This window comes from Cervus elaphus, chromosome 20, assembly GCF_910594005.1.
Source record: "Cervus elaphus chromosome 20, mCerEla1.1, whole genome shotgun sequence".
NCBI classification, from domain to species: Eukaryota; Metazoa; Chordata; class Mammalia; order Artiodactyla; family Cervidae; genus Cervus; species Cervus elaphus.
This window is the reverse complement of record NC_057834.1, coordinates 128,267,162-128,287,196: the sequence shown is the minus strand read 5'-3', so window position 1 is coordinate 128,287,196 and position 20,035 is coordinate 128,267,162. Positions and strand designations below refer to the sequence as shown.

General features: G+C 50.9%; 1 long non-coding RNA gene across 1 annotated transcript; it reads left to right on the top strand.

Annotated features, from left to right (window-relative positions):
- The first annotated feature begins 17,809 nt into the window (after window positions 1–17,809).
- On the top strand, window positions 17,810–18,922 carry LOC122677265. The gene is made up of 3 exons (XR_006335743.1): window positions 17,810–17,848; window positions 18,459–18,576; window positions 18,860–18,922. It is a non-coding gene; the product is annotated as an uncharacterized LOC122677265 (long non-coding RNA).
- Window positions 18,923–20,035: the final 1,113 nt, after the last annotated feature.

The following is a 20,035-nucleotide window of genomic DNA, read 5'->3' as shown; positions in this document are numbered from 1 at the left end:
TCAACACCTCCCAGACCTCCCAATGTCAATAGTCCCTTCAGCCTCCTGTCCACAGGACCACTCCCTCTTGGCCTCACCTGAACTGCTCCATCTCTGAGATCCTAGACACCCCCCCAACCAGGCCCCCATGAGACCCCCTTCCCCCTAATTCAGATTCCTGACATTTCAAGTACTTGATCATGATTTCTGCCCTGTCCTTGCCTCAACATCTCCCCTGCCCTGCAAACCCTCCATCCTTTCCCGCTGAGTTCTGGAGGAGAATCTTCCCAGCTAACCTGCAGCTTCCACTGGGCACACAGCCACAGGTATCCACCCCTCAAGCCACCCAGCCTCATCAAGACAGCTGAGACAGCCAAGAGTGACTCCTTTAATTTCCCGTCCCTAAAACTAAACTCGTGGGACTTCCCTGGTGGTCCAGTGGCTAAGACCTCCTGCTCCCAACACAGGGGGCCCAGGTTTGATCCCTGTTCGGAGAACTAGATCCCACATCCCGCAACTAAGAGTTCGCCTGCTGCAGCTGAAAGATTCTGCATGCCACAACTAAGACCCAGCACAGCCAAATAAATAGAATAAATATTTTTTACAAGCACACACATAAAAAACTAAACTCGTGACCCCCTACCTAGAACCTCTTTCTCTGCAGATTTCCCTTTGGTAAATAGTAGTGAACCTGATAAACAGGAAACTGGGAGTTGTTTTTCATTCTTCTCCCTCTCTCACCTCCCACATTCACTCCATCGGCAAATTTTGTCGGTTCTCCCTCCAGACCATTTCCCAAACCCATCCACTGCTCACCTCTCTCTACCGTTTATGCCATGTTTGCGGCTTACCTGGCCCACACGTACGTATCTCTGACAGCCTCCCCTCTGTCCCCACCCCACCCCCAACACAGCCTTCACACAGTAGCCAGAATAAACTTTAAAAGTTGTAAAGCAGATCCCATCACTCACTCCCCTGCTTAAACCTTCCAGTGATTTTCCATCGCACTTAGAATCAAACCCAAACACCATCCCTTATAAGGCCACATCCCTCAGCTTCATCTATCGCCTCTCTCCTGGCTTCAGTGTTACCAAGCTTCTTTCAGCTCGCTGATCACTCCAAACTCTTTCTTGTCTCAGGGCCTTTGCACAGGCCCCTCGCCAGCTCACAGTTCCCAAAGCTCTTCACGTGGGCAGCTTCTTTTCTGCCTCCCAATCTCAGTTTAAACATCGTTTTGTTCAAAGGGCCTTTCCTGACCACTCTATCCAAGTGGTTCCCTTACTAGCATTCCCTATCACAGTTTTCTTTCTGTTTTAGTGGATGCTGTATTTTTTAAATTTATTTAAAAATTTTAATTATCTATTAAAAACATTTTTTTGAAGTACAGTTGATTTACAATGCTGTGTGAGTTTCTGTTGTACACTAAAGTGGATCAGTTATATATCCAGTCTTTTTTAGATTCTATTCCCCTTTAGGTCATTACAGAGTATTGAGAAGGTTTCCCTGTGCTATATAATAGGTCCTTGTTTGTTACCTGTTTTATACAGTAGTGTATGTACATCAATCCCAATCTCCCAATTTATTCCTCCCTACCCTTCCCTCCTGGGTGTTCACTGGAAGGACTGATGCTGAAGTTCATTGGAAGGACTGATGTTCATTGGAAGGACTGATGTTGAAGGACTGATGCTGAAGGACGCCAATACTTTGGCCACCTGATACGAAGAGCTGACTCATTGGAAAAGACCTTGATGCTGGGAGAGATTGAGGGCAGGAGGAGAAGGGGACGACAGAGGATGAGATGGTTGGATGGCATCACCAACTCGATGGACATGTGTTTGGGTGGACTCCAGGAGTTGGTGATGGACAGGGAGGCCTGGCGTGCTGCGGTTCATGGGGTCGCAAAGAGTCGGACATGACTGAGCGACTGAACTGAGCTGACCCTTCCCTCCTAGTAACCATAAGTCTTTCTACATCTGTGACTATTTCTGTTCTGTAACTAAGTTCATTTGTGCCACTTTTTTAGATTCCACATGTAAGCAGTATCTGTCTTTTTCTGACTGACTTCACTCAGTATGACAATCTCTAGTGGACGTTCTATTTTGTAATCATTCACTCGCTGCCTCCCCTGTGGGACCCAAGTTCCCATTGCTCGCATGTGAAGAGACTTCTTCCTTTTGTAATCCTTGCTTTCCCCGCATGACCCATTGCTAAGGTCACCAGCAACCTCCTAATTGCCGAATTCTGTTAAGTCCTTTGTCTTCCTCTTCTGTCTCTTCTGTCTTATTTATTTATTTATTTTTGGCCTCACCATGTGGCTTGTGGGCTCTTAGTTTCCTGACCAGGGATCAAACCTGTGCCCCCAGCAGTGGGAGCTCAAAGTCCCAACCACTGGACTTTCCTCTCTGCTACTCTCGTGACCCCCTCTTTCTTAGAAGGTTTCTCTCCAGGTTCCTGGCTCCCGTTCTTTGTCCTTTGCCAACCTTTCTTCCCAAGGCTTAAAGTAATTCCTCGCCCTATGTTCTTCTCTTTGACTAGGAACTCATATAGATAAAAAGCACAATGTGTGATAGTTAGAAAAGTAAATGTGAGGGTTAATTTTGTGCATCAACTTGGGAAGGCCGTGGTGCAAACATTATTCTAAATATTTTTATGAAGGTATTTTTCATATGAGATAAACATTTAAGACTTTTAGGAAAGCAGATTACCACCATAATGTGGGTGGGTCTCATTCAACCAGTTGAAGGACTTAATAAAATAAAAACTGACCTCTACTGAGCAAGAAGGAATTCTGCTATCCTTTGGAATTGAACTACAACAGCAACTCTTTCCTAGGTCTGCCTCCAGCCTACCCTGAAGATTTTAGATTTGCCATGTCTCCGCAATCATGTGAGCCAGTTCCTTATACTATACACACACACACAGAGAATACATTGGTTCTGCTTCTCCTGAGAGCTCCACTAATAGTGTTAACTAAATGTTAACTAAAACATCTCCCAAACTCTTTTCCTTAGTGAGATCATCCTCACAGGTCCAAACATGTTGGGCCTGAGGGTCAGCGCACCCAGGTTCTAGTTCCGGGTCTCCCATTTTCTGGCTGGGTGACCTTATCCGAGTCCCTTGACACTTCTAAACTTATTTCTCCCATAGCCTTTCCCATATCAATAAACAGCCCCTCCAGAACCCAAGCGCTAAAGGTAAAACCCAAAGCATCCTAGGTTGCCATCTCCTTACTCCCTCCATCTGATCCATCAACAAGCTGTTGCACTTCCACCTCCAGATGGTGTCTGGATCCAGGAACTGGGCTCCATCTCTCCTCCCATCACCCTGGTCCAGGCACTGTCATCTCCTGTCTGGTGGTGTTGGTCTCCCAGCTTCCCTTTTGTCCCCACAATCCACAGCAGCCAGGGTGATTTTTTTTTTTTTTAAATACAAATCAAATCAGGGACTTCCCTAGTGGTCCATTGGCTAACACTCCATGCCCTCAGTGCAGGGAGCCTGAGTTTGATCCCCGGTCAGGGACCTAGATCCCACATGCTGCAACAAAGAGTGCTCATGCCAGAACAAAGACTGAAGATCCTGGGTGCTGCAACCATGACCTGGTGCAGCCAAATATATAAATGTTTCCTTTTAAAAATCAAATCATAGCACTTGTATGAGTTTCCTATTGCTGCTGTAACAAAGTACCACAACTTCAGTAGCTTAAAGTAACACGAATGCATTATCTTACGGTTCTAGGAATCAGAAGCCCAATATAAGTGATTAGGGCTTCGTTCCTTCTGGAGGCTCTGTTTCCTTGCCTTTTCATCTTCTAGAGGCCACCCACATTCCTTGGCTCATGGCCCCTTCCTTGCATCACTTTGACCTCTAGTTGCTGTCATCACATTTTGTTCTCTGAGCCTCCTGCTTTCATTTTATAAGAATCCCTGTGATTATACAGGGCCCACCTGGATGATTTGAGATTATCTCTCCACGTTAATCATAGCTGTGAAATCCCTTTTTCCAGGTCAGGTAACACATTCACAGTTTTGGAGGATTATCAAGTCGGCATCTCTGGGGGGCTGTGTACCATGGCACTCTTAAATCTTCCTACTGCACTCAGAATTAAAGTCAAACATTTCCACCAGATCTTTGGTGGCCTGCCCCTGCTTGCTGACTCTCCCTGTGGTGACCTCTTGCTATCCTATGAGAGCCCCAAACCTGATCCTGCTGGACAGTCTTTCTCTTGCTTTTTCTTCTTCCTTGAACATTCTTCTTGCAGTCCACATGTGGCCTACTCTTCTCGTCATTTATGTCTCGGCTCAAATGTCACCTCCTTGGAGAGGCTTTCTCCTGCCTAAAGGAGCTCTAAAAGGCCATTTTGTATCATTTTCTTCATAGCACTTCATTTCTTTATTTTCTCTCTCTCTCTCTCTCTTTTTTTTTCCTCTTCCAATGAGTCAGCTCTTCGCATCAGATGGCCAAGGTGTTGGAGCTTCAGCTTCAGCATCAGTCCTTCCAGTGATTATTCAGAGCTGATTTCCTTTAGGATTGCCTGGTTTGATCTCCTCCTTTGAGGACCTTTAAGGCTTCGTTTTCTCCCACCCAGTCCCTCCCAGACCCCCGAGAACTCTTATCTATCTTCCCTTCCCGACCACCAGCTAGAATCCCCGGATACATCACTGGACCCAACCTCTTGCCTGTGCTCTCAGCATCCTTACTCCTTTGGACATTCTGCTGCACCAGCTCAGCAAAATCACAACCCACATAGGTCCAGATGTTAACTTTCTTTGCTCCAAACCCAGGCTGAAGTGCATTACCAGGGGAAGTCACCCAGCCTGGAGACAGGCGCCACTGGGTATTCCTGGTCTCCAACCTCTCCTGGGTCCTCAGCACTGCCCAGCAAACCCTCCACAATCCCAGTGACTTGTCTGTGACATCCAGTTCCTGGCATGGCCTTAATCCACCATGCATACATTGCTCTGAGACAATTAGAACCTCAGATGCATGGCATTTTATTTCTGCCTGATGGTTTCTTATTTCTTATTTATTTGTTTGTTGTTTGTCTCTCCCATGGGAATATAGGCATCTTTAAAGCCAGCCTTTGTCTCTCCAGTATCCCCAGCACTGGAACTCAACTAGTATTTGTAGAAAACATCCGTTAGCCCCAATTTCCTCATCTTTCCAATGGGTAAAACAGGACCTTCTGTCTCATCAGTTTACTTTGAGGAGTAAATGAGATAGTAAAAGCTACCTTTTTTGTTGTGCCAATAATGTGCCAAGCACTACATTAGGCACTATACACTTAAGACAGAATGTTCTTGTGTTAGTTCAATGTCATTTGGTGGCAAAGAACAGAAACCCTCTAAAGCCAGCACAAGGGAAACGAGACTGATCGGAATGCTACCTCCAATAACCTCATGAGGCTCCAAGGAGAGGAATAAAATGCAGGAGATACAGGATGTCTCCTGGGAACCAGAGGGTGATGGTCATCACGCTCCCTCTGTCCCTCTATGGGGCCACGTGGCCCCTTATTACCTCTTCTGTCTGGGCAGCTGTGTCTTCTTTCTGAAGACTGGCTTCCACAATGCCACTCATGGCCCAACCCAGCCTCAATATTTTCTCTTGGCTGAACCATCTGGCTTGCAGGATACCAGGGGCAGAACCCACACTCCTGCAAAGAAAGCACTGAGTCCTAACCACTGGACCACCAGGGACTTCTCCAAACTTTGCTAATTTGATAGGCAGAAGTGTTATCATTGCTTTAATTTGCCTTTCTTTGATGATTGATAGGATGGGATATATTTTACAAATGTCTACCACTAAATATGTGTAATTTCCCTCTCTGTGACTTGATAGCGTGGCTGCCCAGTATCTACTTCTATCTCCCAGGGTCCCAACCCATTCCAGGGAGAGGTGTTTACTGCCCCTCAGTTGAATCTGTGGTTGACCCCTGGTACAAACCACAGATGATGAGGTCGGATGATGAGGTCATAGGGCACATGTGCCTTCAAGAGGAATTGTGGATAGAGGACAATTCTTAAAGGGGTATGATTGGACAGGCACCCCAGTACCCCAAAACACAGCTGACATAAAACAACACATAGCACATCCTCAGCAAACACTCTCCCTTCCCCAAGTGCCCTGCCAGCCTCCTAACCCAGCGCCCTGGGGCTCCTCCATATATCTCTCTCCAGCTTGGTCCTCCTCGCCTCACATGGGTCAATACGTCCAGCTACCTGCCATCTCTTCAAATCCAGCCTACAAAGAGTCAGATCACTCCTCCTGGAGAAACGAGCTCATGTCCCTAGCGCCCCTATCTGACTCGCCGACCTCTTGCAGGAAGCCAGGCTCTGCGTTCCAGTGCCTCCTGTATCGTGTCTCAGGCCTATGGAAGTAGTATGTGCCTTCCTCTACTTTTCCTGCTGCAGTTAGTCATCTCCCACCTCTGGTCTCCAGCACCAGAGAATAAATGGGTGTTTGTTCTCTCACAGCATGGCAGGGCAAAGTGGCTAAACCCAGTGCTTTGGAGCCAGACTGAACTGGGTTCAAATCTCAACTCTGCCTGGTTAATTTTGTGACCTTGGCAAGTCTCTTGAAGTTGACAACTTCTGTTTCCTCATGTGTAGAATGAAAGTAATTATAGCTCCCCCACTTACAGGGTTGTTGGGAGAAATGACATATAAAGGATGCTTGTAAAGCAGGCAAATACATAGTTTCTCAATGACTGATTGATTAGGATCAGCAGTGTGCTAGGAAAACACAGATAAGCAGGAAATGATCCCTGGCTTTTAAGAAGCCTGAAGTTTCTTCATGGATCGGCGTTACTCACTGTGATAGCCTTTTGACTCCCTGCCTGACAGGTCCTTCTGGCAATACACCAACTGTGAATTATAGTATGTAACATTAATTACGTATAACTAGTTCCTGGTTATGAGAGCAATTATGATCATTTAGAAAACAAAGCAGGAGTAGACTCATCCTTAATCACCTCATTGTGATAGAACTCATACCTTCTGGGGATGCTGTTTTGCAGCAATTATGTCACTTGTCACGTACCATCAACTGACATTTTGCAAGTATTGGGCTATGTCATTAAAGATCTTTTGCTGTACCATTTTGAATGGCTTCTATAGGTGATGTAGTCAATGGAACAACATATATTGGCCCCTCTTCCATTTTTAGACACTTGGGTGGGTATTTCCGCCCATGATAAACAATGCACAGTGGACATCACATGTCCATAGGCTCTGCCACCCATGGGGAAGTCACTTGAGGTCTGATGTTGTATGTTTGTTGGCTTTCTTTAGTGCTCGACAATGCTGTGGGCTGGATATGATCATCCTCGTTGCTGTTTAGTCGCTAAGTCACGTCCAACTCTTTTGCGACCCCACGGACCATGGCCTATGAGACTCCTCTGTCCATAGGATTTCCCAGGCAAGAATACTGGAGTGGGTTGTCATTTCCTTTTCCAGGGGATTTTTCTGACCTAGGGATCGATCCCACGTCTCCTGCCTCGGCAAGTGGATTCTTTCACTCTGAGCCACCAGGGAAGCCCATCCTCACTGTACAGACAAGGTCAGGGCTTGGCCACTCAGGTAGCTCTGCTCAGGTGCCACTAACAACACCCAGGTTTGTATCCACCTCTCTGTGACTTAACACCCGGCTCAACTGGGTCAGTCAGCGCTGTGGACACGAGTTCTAGCTGCACTGCTGGTGTGCCTGCTTTGAAGGATCCTCATGGACACTGTCAGCCTGCTTTCCAGCACCCACCATGTCGCATGTGCCTGAGAAGTATTGAATGATGAGTAGAGAAAAGGTGGCTGTGTTTGAGGCTGTCCTTCTCATTATGATTTTACCTCTACTGGGTATTCTCTTTAAAGGAAAAAAAAACTTTGCTAATTTGATAGGTAGAAGTGTTACCATTGCTTTAATTTGCCTTTCTTTGATGACTGATATGGACAGAATATATTTTACATATGTCTACCACTAAACATTTATAATTTCTCTCCTGTGAATTAAAAAAAAATTTTATTGAGTAATAGTTGATATACAGTATTATATTCTGTCCTGTAAATTTTGTATCCGTATCCCACTAATGTATTGAGGTCTTTGTGGGGAGTTTCCCCCTTAGGTTGAATGAGACTAATAGACGGCAAGAATATTCATTATTTGTCATATCCATTGCAACTATTTCCCCCAGCCTGTCATTTGCCCTTTACTTCCAGTTACATTATTTTTTCCCATGGGGTTCCTGGCTATGCATCCATCCTCTTGGTTAGATCATGAGTCCCCCAAAATTGGCAGCAACTTTCCCAAATCTCTCAGCTCCTTGTCAGGGGACTGAGCATGAGGCAGGTTTCTAATAAATCCTTCTTGAGGGTCACACAACATTCAGTGTGCTTCACGGACACTAGCTTCCTTGGATCAGAAGCGTCCCCACAGGGAAAATATTACTGTTTCCAACTTTCTGATGAGGACACTGAGGCACAGAAAGGCTAAGTGCCCTGCCCATGAGTGCTCAAGCCTGGATCTGAACCCAAATCGTCTGACTTGATGGCCAGTACCTCCTCCATCACACCGAGATGCTGCCAGCAGGTACGGGCCCAAGCCCTTTTTTTCTTGTGAGTGTGTTGTTTTGCCCAATGTCCATGAGAGAGAGAGAGAGTGTGTGTGTATGCATGTTGTATGGGGTGAGGGAAGGGAATGAAATAAGGAAGAAGTTGAGACTGAGACTGGATGGTGAAAGGCCTTGAATGCCAATCCAGGGTCAGAGTTTATTCTTTACGGTAAAGGATATTCAGATTCCCCTCTCATGTCCCTGCCCCTCCCAGAAAACTGGAGCCAGGCCACCCAGACGGCATCGCCCATGATTGGTGGCAGAGCTGGAAAGATGTCAGGAAGCACCTGGCCATCAGCTCCCCTCCACCTCACAGAGGAGGGGACCAGGCCCAGTGAGGGGAAGTGACTTGCCCAAGGTCACTTTATCACTTAGAGATTAGAAGCCAGGTGTCCCAACTCCCAGCTAAAGGCCCCACCTTCTAATCACCCAGCCCCTCCAAGTAAAACCAAGAGTACCTGGGAGACTGGGCTGAAGCTGTCATTCATTCATTCACTCATTTCATGTATTCAATTAGTATTTATGAAGCACTTACTATATATCAAGTTCTAAACTAAAACAAGGGCCTCGCAGGTGGCTCAGTGGGTAAAGAATCCATCTGCCAATGCAGGAGACATAAGCGATATGGGTTTGATCCCTGGGTCAGAAAGATCCTCTGGAGGAGGGCATGACACCTACTCCAGTTTTCTTGCCTGGAGAATCCCATTAACAGAGGAGCCTGGTGGGCTAGAGTCCATAGGGTCACAAAGAGTCGGTGGCGACTGAGCATGCATGCAAACTAAAACAGAACAAAACTAGAAAACAATGAAAGATAAGAAAGATTTGGCTCCTGTCCTTGAGGGAAGTCCAGAAGGGGAGAGGAACAAGCCAGGCAGCAATTACACTTCAGGGAAAGTGGAGGGTAAGTCATCCTCACAGGCCCAGAGGAAGCAGGAAGTGGCTGAGTGTGCACTGTGAGGTTGGTGTAATGACAGATGATGTTCCATAAGCAGCATCAGGTGGTGGGCCTAAGTCTGAGTCCACAGAGGGCTGTCCTCTCTGTGCCAGCCTGCCGCAGGGGGGACTTACACAGAGCAGGCTGGATGGCCAAGAAGATTCAGGTGCTCCGGGCCCTGGACTCTTTGGGGAGTGGACAGACAAAGGAGAGACAGCCCTCACTCAGCCTGCCGAGTGAACCCTCAGTTCAGTTCGGTCCGGCTCAGGTGAGCTCAGGGAAAAGGAGGGGACGGGCAGAGGGAGAGGGTGAACAGGCCAGGTAGAGGGGTCAGGCAGGAGCTCTTACGATGAGACCGGATCTGCTCGTTGTAGCATGTATGTCTGTAGATCTGTGTGTTCATCAGGTGTGTCTGTGTGCATAGGAGGCCGAGTCAGTGCGTATGCCCAGGCACATCTGAGCGTCCCGTCTGTGAAGCCATCTGTGTTTGTCTGCATGGGAGTCAGTGGTTATGGTTGTGTGCTTGTATCAATGTGTGTGTTCGTATGTCTGTGTACATGTGTGTATGTGTTCTCACATAACTCTAGCACTGATGTCCTCCTTTTCTGGGATGGGGGAGGACAGTGGGAATTTGCTAATCACCAGCCCAAGCACTACGCCCCACCCCCAACTCCCCAGGCTCGTGCCCACCCCTACTGCCCGCTCCGTGACACACTCCCACCCAGTGACACCAGGCCAACAGCTGACTTCTTCCAGCTTCTGTGTTCAGCCTTCCCAGGACCTCATGTTGTTTGTGAAGAGCTGAACCCTGAGGTGGGGCAGGCCAGGGTCCCTGAGGCAGAAGCAACTCAGGTTCACATGCATACACACACACACCTGATACACGTGTGCACAGAAATGTCTGCACACACATACACTGGTGCAAGCACAAATATGCACAGGCATTCACATCCTCTGGGCACTGGTCCAAGGGAGACAGGAACAGCCGGCCAGGTCCAGTGTGCCCCAAGGAGGCCTGGTTGCCCCGTCCAGTGTCTTGTATCATGCATCCCATATCCAGCTTCAGTGGATGTCCAGGTACACGGATGCTGGGACAGGTGGAGAGGCAGGTTTCTGCGTGCAGAGCATACAGAGGTGCCCTCACAGGTACCCTGAGGCACCAGAACACACAAGGATGTCTATGTGTGTCCAAGGGACTATAGGAGCAAAGTGCCCCATGCCAGGGCACCTGTGCACGCAGAGTGACTGTGATCCCCTGCACCTGCTCACTAATGAAGTGGACAGACTGAGGGACTGACAGCAAGACAGGCCCTGTTCTATTTAGTTGGCTGTGTGATCTTGAGCAAGTTGCTTACCCTCTCTGAGCCTCTGGTGAAGATAATGTAACATGGAGATAGTAACTGTACCTCCCTCATAGAGTTATGAGACAGTGACAGGTACACATTCATCCTTTCAATATATATCGAGTGTCTACCCCATGGCGTGCACTGTGCTAGACACTAGGATTGTAACACTGAACAAAACTAAGATAAAGATCTACCCTTGTGGAGTTACTTTCTGGTACATACAGACTAATACATGCATTGCCCTCAGGCAAGGCCTGGCATACAGTAGGGACTCAATAAATATTTACTTCTTACTCTCTCCTCCCACCTGATGTAATTTCTTGGTGAGGGGCAAGGGAGGAGCCCCTCTGGAGTTCCCCAACCTCTGAAGGAACTCTCAAGCAGCCCCAGGTGAAAGGAAGATGGCAGGGGATGGGATGAAAGATCAGGATGATGACTCCTCTGCCCAAATGGTCCCCTGATTGGCACCTCCTATTCACCAACCCCAACCCCCAGATCTGGGCCATGAACTTGGAAATAAGAACCCCTTTCTCTCTGCCTTCCCATCTATCCCACTTCCCACCAACTACACGTGGCTTCCATCACAGCTCAGCCAGACCAGACCAGCGGTCCGGTGGGCTTAGCTGACCCCTCCACCAGATCCCTTGGGCCCCACAGAGGGGTAGACATGGGGTGGACTGCTGTGAGGCAGAGGAGCTCTGACGACCAGAGAGCAAGAAAGGGGGTCTCCAAGGCCCACCCTGCCTCCCTCCACTTTCCACAAGCTGGCCCTCCAGCTGTGAACCACAGCCGTTTGCTGACCCAACCCAGACCCCATAGCAGGTGGGAAAAAGGGTCTTCCTTGTTAGACCTCAATGAGCCCAGAGCAGCCAGCTCAGCACTTGAGTGTGTTGGGGGGTCTTAGTTGCAGCCCCGCATTGCCACACATCTCCCCGCCCTGCCCACCCTAGGTCCCTAGAGTTGGGTGGGGCTCTGCTCCCCTCCCCCTGCAATAGGGCCCCCAGCCTGCCCAGAAGCAGGAGAGATTGACTTCCTCCCTCAGCCTCCACCCCAGATGTCCAGCCTTGGCCCTAGGAACCCAGACCTGCCCCTTCCCAGCTGATCCTGGCTCTTCCACCAGTGTGCCGAGCTGGGTGTGAATGTGTGAATCAGTTGAGAAGGGAATTGTGCCCTGCGGAGAGGGTGGGGTGCCTGTGAGTGTGTAGGGAAGGGTGGGTGTGTTAAGGATTGTGTATGGGGGAGGTTTTGCTTCTGAGCACACATGCTTTTGTTTACCCCTGCACCTGTGTGTGTGCGTGTGTGTGTGTGTGTGTGTGTTGTCCTGGGTTGCTGAGCACTCAGGCACATGCAGCTGTATACATGTGGAGGCCGAGTGTCAAGAATCGCAGGACCTCAAGGTTCCCAGGGACCCTGGAAATCTTTCCATCCCACCCCATACCTGCGTACTCAGCATAGGATCAGTGTGTGGGAGCACGTGTGTGGAGGGAAGACGGAAGCAGACTCAGTAACAAGGACCCGTGTTCTGATCTGGGAGCCCCAGCTCACTGCCTGGCATCAGGCTGGGCGCTCATGTGCAAAATCCGAACCAGCATGATAGCCCTTGAGGTTAGGAAGCAGACAACGTCCTTCTGTAAACAAGGGAACTGAGGCCCAGAGGACGGGCATAGACTCTGGACCCAGAGAGTCAGCACCTAGAGTGGAAGCCGAGACTCGATCCGGGGCCCCCACTCCGGTGCTGTGAGGCTTACCTTTGACCTGGGAGGTGTGCAGACAGCGCAGGACCTGTGGCGGGGGTGGGGGGGGGTGGACAAGGGGCAGGTGCAGGGCTGTGTAGGCACGAGTGTGCACACTGGGGTGTGTGTGTCAACTAGTATGTTGAATGTGAGCACAGCTGTGGAAGCCGGGCCAGCGTGAGCAGGGGAGTGGAAGTGAGTGGGATGTGAGTATGGCAGGGAAGCCGAGGTGGATTGTGAAGGTCTGCTGTGGTGGCAGAGGGCAGGGGGTAATGCCAGTCCATGTGCATTTGAGTGAGTGTGTGTGAAACACGTCGAGTTTTCCTTTTTTCTTTCTCTTCTCTGACTTCAACCAGGAACAGATGTGTGAGCAGGCTAACGAATTGGAACCATCTGAAACAACTGTCCGAGCTGAAGTATAATAAATAGGGCTTTCATCACATTCCCTGGAAGGGGGTGGCTGGGGACAGGCTCCGGGGAGCATTTAGAGGGGTCGGGGGTTGAGAGTGGCTTGAGGATGGATGCGTGGAAGGACAGACAGATGGGCCTCCCTTCCTCTGCCCCAGGAAGATGGGAAGAGAGATCTGTCCCTGGTCCCTCCTCGCATCCACAGGGCCTCAGTTTTCTTATCTGTGTAGGGAGCTTGGTATTTTTTCTGGGGTCAGAAACCTGGAACCCTACGGAATAAGCATTTTTAATTTGGAAACAGGCTGACAGTTGGCCAGGCATGGGGCTGAGGGCCATCAGCCAGGCTTGAGCAGCCCTCAGACAAGCCGGTACCCTGGCCCCCTGGCCCTGCAGTCCTTGGGCCTGGCCCCTGCTCCCCAACACCGCACAGACAAGGCCTCCTCCAGGACTTGAGCTCTCCAAAGGAAGACACTCTGTCTTGCCTGTGCCCAGCCGTGTCTGTTTAAGGGTCTGATAAGAAAAGTGCAGCAGGCCTGGTGCGGGCAGGCAGGGGCTTGGAGAAGGGCACATGCGGTGTCCTGGCAGGCCTCACCCTCACCCCTCACGATGGCTCCTTCCCAGGCTCACATCTGTTGCAGCTACAGACACAAGTTCCTGAGCACTGCCCGGGGAGCGGAGGCCCAGAGGCCTCGTTCTGACAGGAGCCAGATGCAGCACCCAGGAATTCCAGAGAAGGAGAGATGGGCGGGGTGGGCCCCCGAGCCAGGGTCTCCAGGTCATACCACCGACAGGCTGGGTATGCGAGAGAGTCGGACCACAGGCTCAGGATGGACAAAGGTGGGCAGAAATTTGGGCTCCAGGCATTTTTATCTCAGGCCCCAGGGGCTACAGCTCAGCAACGAGGGCCTTGGAGGCCTGCCCCCAGCCTGCCTATTCATGCCTGGGTTTTTTGTTCAGGGATCCTCTGCAGTAGCAGCAGAGAAACATCCCCCTGACCTGCCAAAGCCCCCTGAAAGATAAAGCATCCTGAGTCTGTCACTGAGTCACCACTCAACTGCGTGACTTGGGCCACTGATCACATCACTGAAACCGCTGGGCCTCATTGTCTCTCTGTGAAATGGGGTACCTTGCAAGGCTGCCACAAAGATTCCGTGGAATGAAGTGTGAGTGTCCACTCCAGGAGCTAGAAAAAGATCAGCGCTCCGTTCAACAAATAACAACCAAGGGTTTACTCTGGGCCAGGCTTGGGAGGAAACCCTAGAGTTTGTAACTACAATCTAGACATCCTGCCTCCAGGCCTTTGCACAGCTTTTCCCTCTGCTTGCAACACCCTTCTTCGGCTCTTTACTTGACTATTCCTACTCATGCTTCAGGTCTCTCCTTGAATGTCCCTGCCTCAGGAGACCCCTCTCCAACCCTCTGCCCAGGTTAGGACCCAGGTTAGTGACTTGGACTCCCCTAAGAGCCCGCCTTCCCCTTCAACATCACTGTGACTACTTGATTAAGATGGCCAAGTTTTGACTGAGCTCTGTGTCCACCTTACTCACTGCTGTGTCCCCAGCCGCAGTGTCTGGTGTGTAGCTCTACATCTTTTTAAGCTGGATTTACATGGCACTTGGAGAAGGAAATGGCAACCCCCTCCAGTATTCTTGCTGGGAAACTCCGATGGACAGGGAAGCCTGGTGGGCTACAGTTCATGGGGTCACAAAGAGTCGGACACGACTGAAGTGACTTAGCACGCACATGGCACTTACTCTGTGCCAGGTGATGTTGTGTGAACTTTACATATATAATAACTCATTCGACCTTAGCAATCCTGAGGAGGATGCTATCATTATCCATCTTTTAGAGAAGAAAATGAAGGACTCCACGTTATGCAGCTAATAACAAATGAAGGAATGAATGACATAAAATAAGATCACCACTTAGTGAGGGAGGCAGGTAATTGGTTACAATACAGAGAGATAAGTTGCAGCCTAGGAGCCATGGGATGAGCCCAAAGGAAGGCTCTAACCCAGGAACGGAGGGGAGTAATGAATGGAGCAGAGGTGTCTGTCCAGGTGGCACAAGCAGTAAAGATCCTGCCTGCCACTGAAGGAGATGCAAGAGACTCGGGTCAACCCCTGGGTCGGGAAGATTCCCCTGGAGGAGGAAATGACAACCCACTTCAGTATTCTTGCCCAGAAAACTCCATGGACAGAGGAGCCTTGCGGGCTATAGTCCGTGGGTTCACAAAAAGCCGGACACAACTGAGCACGCACACCAAGTCAGAAAGTCGGGTGACGTGGGACTCAGGTCTCGGGCCCCAGTCAAGGTGAGTCTTATTCCAGATCACTCGTAAGGGGCTCGTTCCGGTCCCTCTGGCCTCGGACAGGTGGGGCCTCTCTTCCTTTAGACACCCTGGTCCATTCCCTCCCACTCCCTCAAAGCCCGTACCCTGCCTCTCCCCTCCTAGCCATCCTGCCCAGACTAGGGGTGGGCCACACCAGCCATCCAGCTCCGGTTTGCTGACCTGCCCCTGCCTGGTCCCCACCCCACACTTGCCGTGTCTGCTGACAGCATCATAAGACAGGGGCCTGGGCTGCTTGCTCCTCCTCCTCCTCCTCCTCCGCCTTTGGTCCAAGCAAACAAACAAGCCTGATGTTCTCAGCTTGGATGGGACAAGGTGTCCTCCCTAATCCAAACCAATGCTTCTCTTTGGCAAGGCCCCCTGTGAATCCTCCTCCCCGCCCACCTCCCACTAGAAACCCCTTCCTTTTGAGAGCAAGCTTCCAGGCTTCAGCACCTGAGGTTTTGAGTTGCCGGAAGTGATTCCCAAAGGACCACACTTCAGATGTCATGAGAACCCCTTGACCTTGGAGCCTAGAGGAAGAGCTGGGTCTCTCCATGGGTGGTATTGTAGCCACTGGGGAGGGCCTGCAGGGTAGGGGTGGGCGCGCTGGGCAAGTGCATTTTCAAGGGCCCTTCCAAGGCTAGAATTCTAGTGTTCCTTGCATGAAATCCTAACCTGAGAATGAGGACATGCCTGCGTGTGTCTGCAAACAGATGGCAGTGTATGTAGCTGCAAGTGTGCCTATGGACGTGCACATGCCTGAATGTATGTCCCAGAAGCGTGTTTGAGTGAGTAAGTGACTCTAAGCGCCTACACAGGGGGTCTGGGTGTGTGTCCGTGTGTGTGACGGAGGTGCAGACATCTGTGTGTCCCAGGGATCGCGTCTGTGAGTGCGCACCTGCGTGTGCGCATGGCAGGAATTGGGACTGAGGGTCTCAGTGGATCTCCTTGTGCTCATGAGGCTGGGACAGGCGTGTGTGTGCTGTGGGAAGGGACGGGAGCTCGGGCAGCAGAACAGTCACAGTCTGCCCGGTCCCCCGGCATGGGGGGTGGGCAGGGAAGGGGGGCCTGGCTCACACTCACAGAGATTTCGGAACGTTTAAGAAGGCGGCGTCCACGGCCCTTTTGCCATCACCCAGACAGACCCGCTGGGTGGGGAGGAAACTGGAGCCTTCGGAGGCTCCCGTGGGCCTAACTCAGTTACATGCTCATTACCCAGCTTCTCCACTGTGAGCCCTACATTGAGGAACAGGGCGGGGGTGCAGCCCCTTTGCTTCCCTCCTGCTGGGTGTGGGGACAGGCAGTGGAGGGAGCCCCAGGGCTGGGAGACTGTCCTGAGGGGGCCCAGCCCTGCCCTGGGGGAGCCCTAATCAGAGGGGAGGTAACTAGAGGAGCCTGGAGCTGGTTGTCTCTTCCACCACCCAGTGGATGCAGAGAAGACTGTGGGCCTGGTCTCGCCCCCATCGGCCCCTGCTCAAAAGGTTTTCTCTCAGGAAGCCCCTTCCGTGCCCCTCTGGGCTGGCGCTCCATGAGGGCTGGGGCACAGCTGTGTCCAGTGCGTTGGAAGCCCCCCTCTGCAAGAGGTGGGCGAGGCCTGACTGCTCTTCTCACACGAGATGCACACTTACTCACACCCCCAACGCTTCACAATTAGACCGTGCGGTTTGCAAAACCCAACACCAGCCTAATGAGAAGCACATTGCCTCCCAAAAGAAGCTAGGAGGACAGAAGAGGGCAGCTCAGCTCCCGGGCACCCTAGACAGGGCCTCTGAGCCGAGTTGGAGGGAAGAAGGCCAGCCCTGTCCCTCTGCCCACCCCTGCCCTCCCCACTTCCCTGCAGTGGGGTCCCCAGGCCTTTGCCTTCCCTCCTGGGGGGGTTGGTCATTTGGGAGCCAGATGTGGAGCTCCAGCCTCTGCAAGGGAGGGGAGCAGAAGGAGAGAGAGAGAGAGAATGGCCTTGGGAATCAAACAGATGGAGACACTGGAATCTGGGTTCCACCACTTGCACACAGACTGTGATCTTGGACAAGTTTCCGAACCTCTCTGAGCCTTCACACCAATGCTCAAGGGTTGTGGAAGATTAAAGTAGATGGTGAAGCAGTGTCCGACATGGCAGATGGGCCATGCTTGGAGACTCTGCAGGGACGGAGGGGAGAGAGGAGACACGGGGGTGGGGTGGGGGGCAGGGGTTTGTAGGTTAGGCAGCAGCAGGCCCCCATGGGTGGAGTAAACGCTGGGCGCTGGGCGCTGAGAGCTAGGGCTGGCAGGAATCCCAGCCCTGCCCCATGCTCCCTGGGGGGCCCAAGGGCAGGTCCTGGACTGTGGAGTGGCTGCTGCGGGGCTGGGGCCCCAGCCCCCTCAGCCCGGGTTCACACAGTCCCAGCTCTGCACTTACTGGGTGTGACCACAGACAGTCCTCCAAGGGGTGGTTTTCTTCTCCCTAAAGCAGAGAGGATAACTCCAGGGTGGTGAAGTGAGAATAAGTTACTACAAAAAGCTCCTGCCTCTGACTGCTGCTGGGTAAGCCTTCAAGGAAATCTCTCTCTCTCTCTCCTCTTAATCTATTTAAAATGATCTGCTATTCACTGATCTAGTCACTTTACATACACTATTTTATTTAACCCTTAAAATACCCTATCAACAACCCAAGTGTCCATCACCTGGTGGATGAATGGACAACACAGGGTGTACCCGTAAACAGAAAACTACACAGCAGTTAAAAGAGGGTGAAGGCCTGCTACCTCTTTTGACACAGATGCATCTCAAAACACGATGCTAAGTGAGAGAAGTCAGACACCAAAGATCAGCCACTATATGATTCTGTTCATAGGAAATATCCAGAAAAGGCAAATCCATAGAGAGAGAAAATAGATTAGTAGGTGCCTGGAGTTCAAAGAGACTTACATAGGCATGAAGGATAATTTGGGGGTGAAGGAAATGTTCTAAAATTGGACTGGGGTGATGATAGCACAACCCTGTACATTTACTTAAAGATCATTGAGTTGTACACTCAAAGTGAGTGGGTTTTATAAGAGAATTTTATAAGTCAATTTAAAAAAAAAAACCCTAAACATTATTAGCTCTTTGCCCTTAAAAAACTTAATAGTAAATTTCTGGAATTCGATGCCAGGTCTGTTTGCTTCCAGAGCTTTTCATTTGGTAGAGAAAGGAAAACACTCTGAGATGGACGGTCTCCGATTCCAGTTTTCTTCCTGCTTAAGAATCAAGAACTGGCTCAGAGGAGTGAGGTGAGGAGCAAGGAGTGGGTACCGGACCCCTGAACAGAGATTCCCTGGGTGAGGCGTTCTAACACTCCCAGTCCTGCCCCATGGACCTTGGGCGCTTCCCCGGGCACCACCTAGTTCTCTGCCATTGTCCCGCAGCCCATACATACACACAGAACAAGTAATATATATAAGGCTGTGTTTTGAGCACCCATTAAGCTCTAGGCTTTGCACTCAGCTTTGGACAGATGTTATTTCTATGCTTCAAGGTGATGCTACAAACTAAGTTATTATTTCCATTTTGCAGATGAGATAAGTGAGGCCCAGCGAGGTAAAGAAGCTTGCCCCAGGCCACACAGCTGTGTACAGGTGAGACATGAAATGCAGCTGAAAGTTCCAAAGCCCCTGTTCTGCCCCCTACACCCAGCAGCCCTGATCTCTCCATTTCTCCCAGGCTCTCAAGGTCTCTGTGCCAACCTCCTTCTGTCTCTGTCTTCCCAGCTCCCTCTTCGATCAGTCTGTCTTTTCTTTGTCTCTCTTTGCTTGCCTGTCTCTCAGTCTCTCTGTCTCTGTCTCTGTGTGTGTGTGTCTCTGTCCCTGGCTCATTTATTTTTTAATAACCACAATAATGAGAAAAGCTCCTTTCCGACCCTCCTGGGGAGGGAGACAAAAGGAGGGGAGCCTGGGGAAGAAGGGGAGGGATAACCTCCCCTCTTGCTCCTGAGAAATTTAATAAAGGGCCTGAGAAAGTGCTAGGCTCCAGGGCCGGCCAGTACCCTGGGAAAGGGGGCAGCCCCCTCCCCCAACACAGACACAGCTCTGCACGGGCCTGGGGTCAGGGGAGGGAATGTCTCCGTGCTGAGCCCCCCTCCTCCAGCTCCCAGGCTTTATCTCTCCCCTCCCTGCTGGTGGGAGCAGCTCCCCCAGCTAATCCGCCCCTGAATATGGTCCATACCAGACTCCCTCCCCTTGACCCAGACCTGCCAGCTTTCCCAGGAGAGCTGCTCAGAGGGGAGAGGCGCTCAGGAATTGTAGCCTCTGGGCTCACAGGAGGTCAGGCAGCCCAGCCCCTGCTTCTGCTATGTTCAGGCCAGCTCCCCCACAAGGCCAAGCCCAGCCCCCCACCAGTGTCTGGCAAGAGGGGGCTGGGCCTGCCCACCCCCATCCTGGCTTGCATGGAACCTGAGGCCAAAGTATTTAGCTGGCCCCAAGACCCTCCCCAAAGGCCCCCAGGCCCTGACCACAGAGCCCAGGATCCGGGGGTGATAAGATTCAGCCCTCACCTGCTCCCTTGAGGACCAGCATTGGCCAAGACAAGAGACAGCAGGTTACAGGTGGCCCTCAGCCAGTTCCCAGCCTCACTTCACCTGCTCCAAGGGTGACATGGAGAGGGGCTTAGCAGCTCAGAAGTGGCAGAATGCCCTGGTCCAATCTCATCCTGCAACTTTTGGAGGAACCGAGGGGGCAAGAGTGGCTGGCTGAT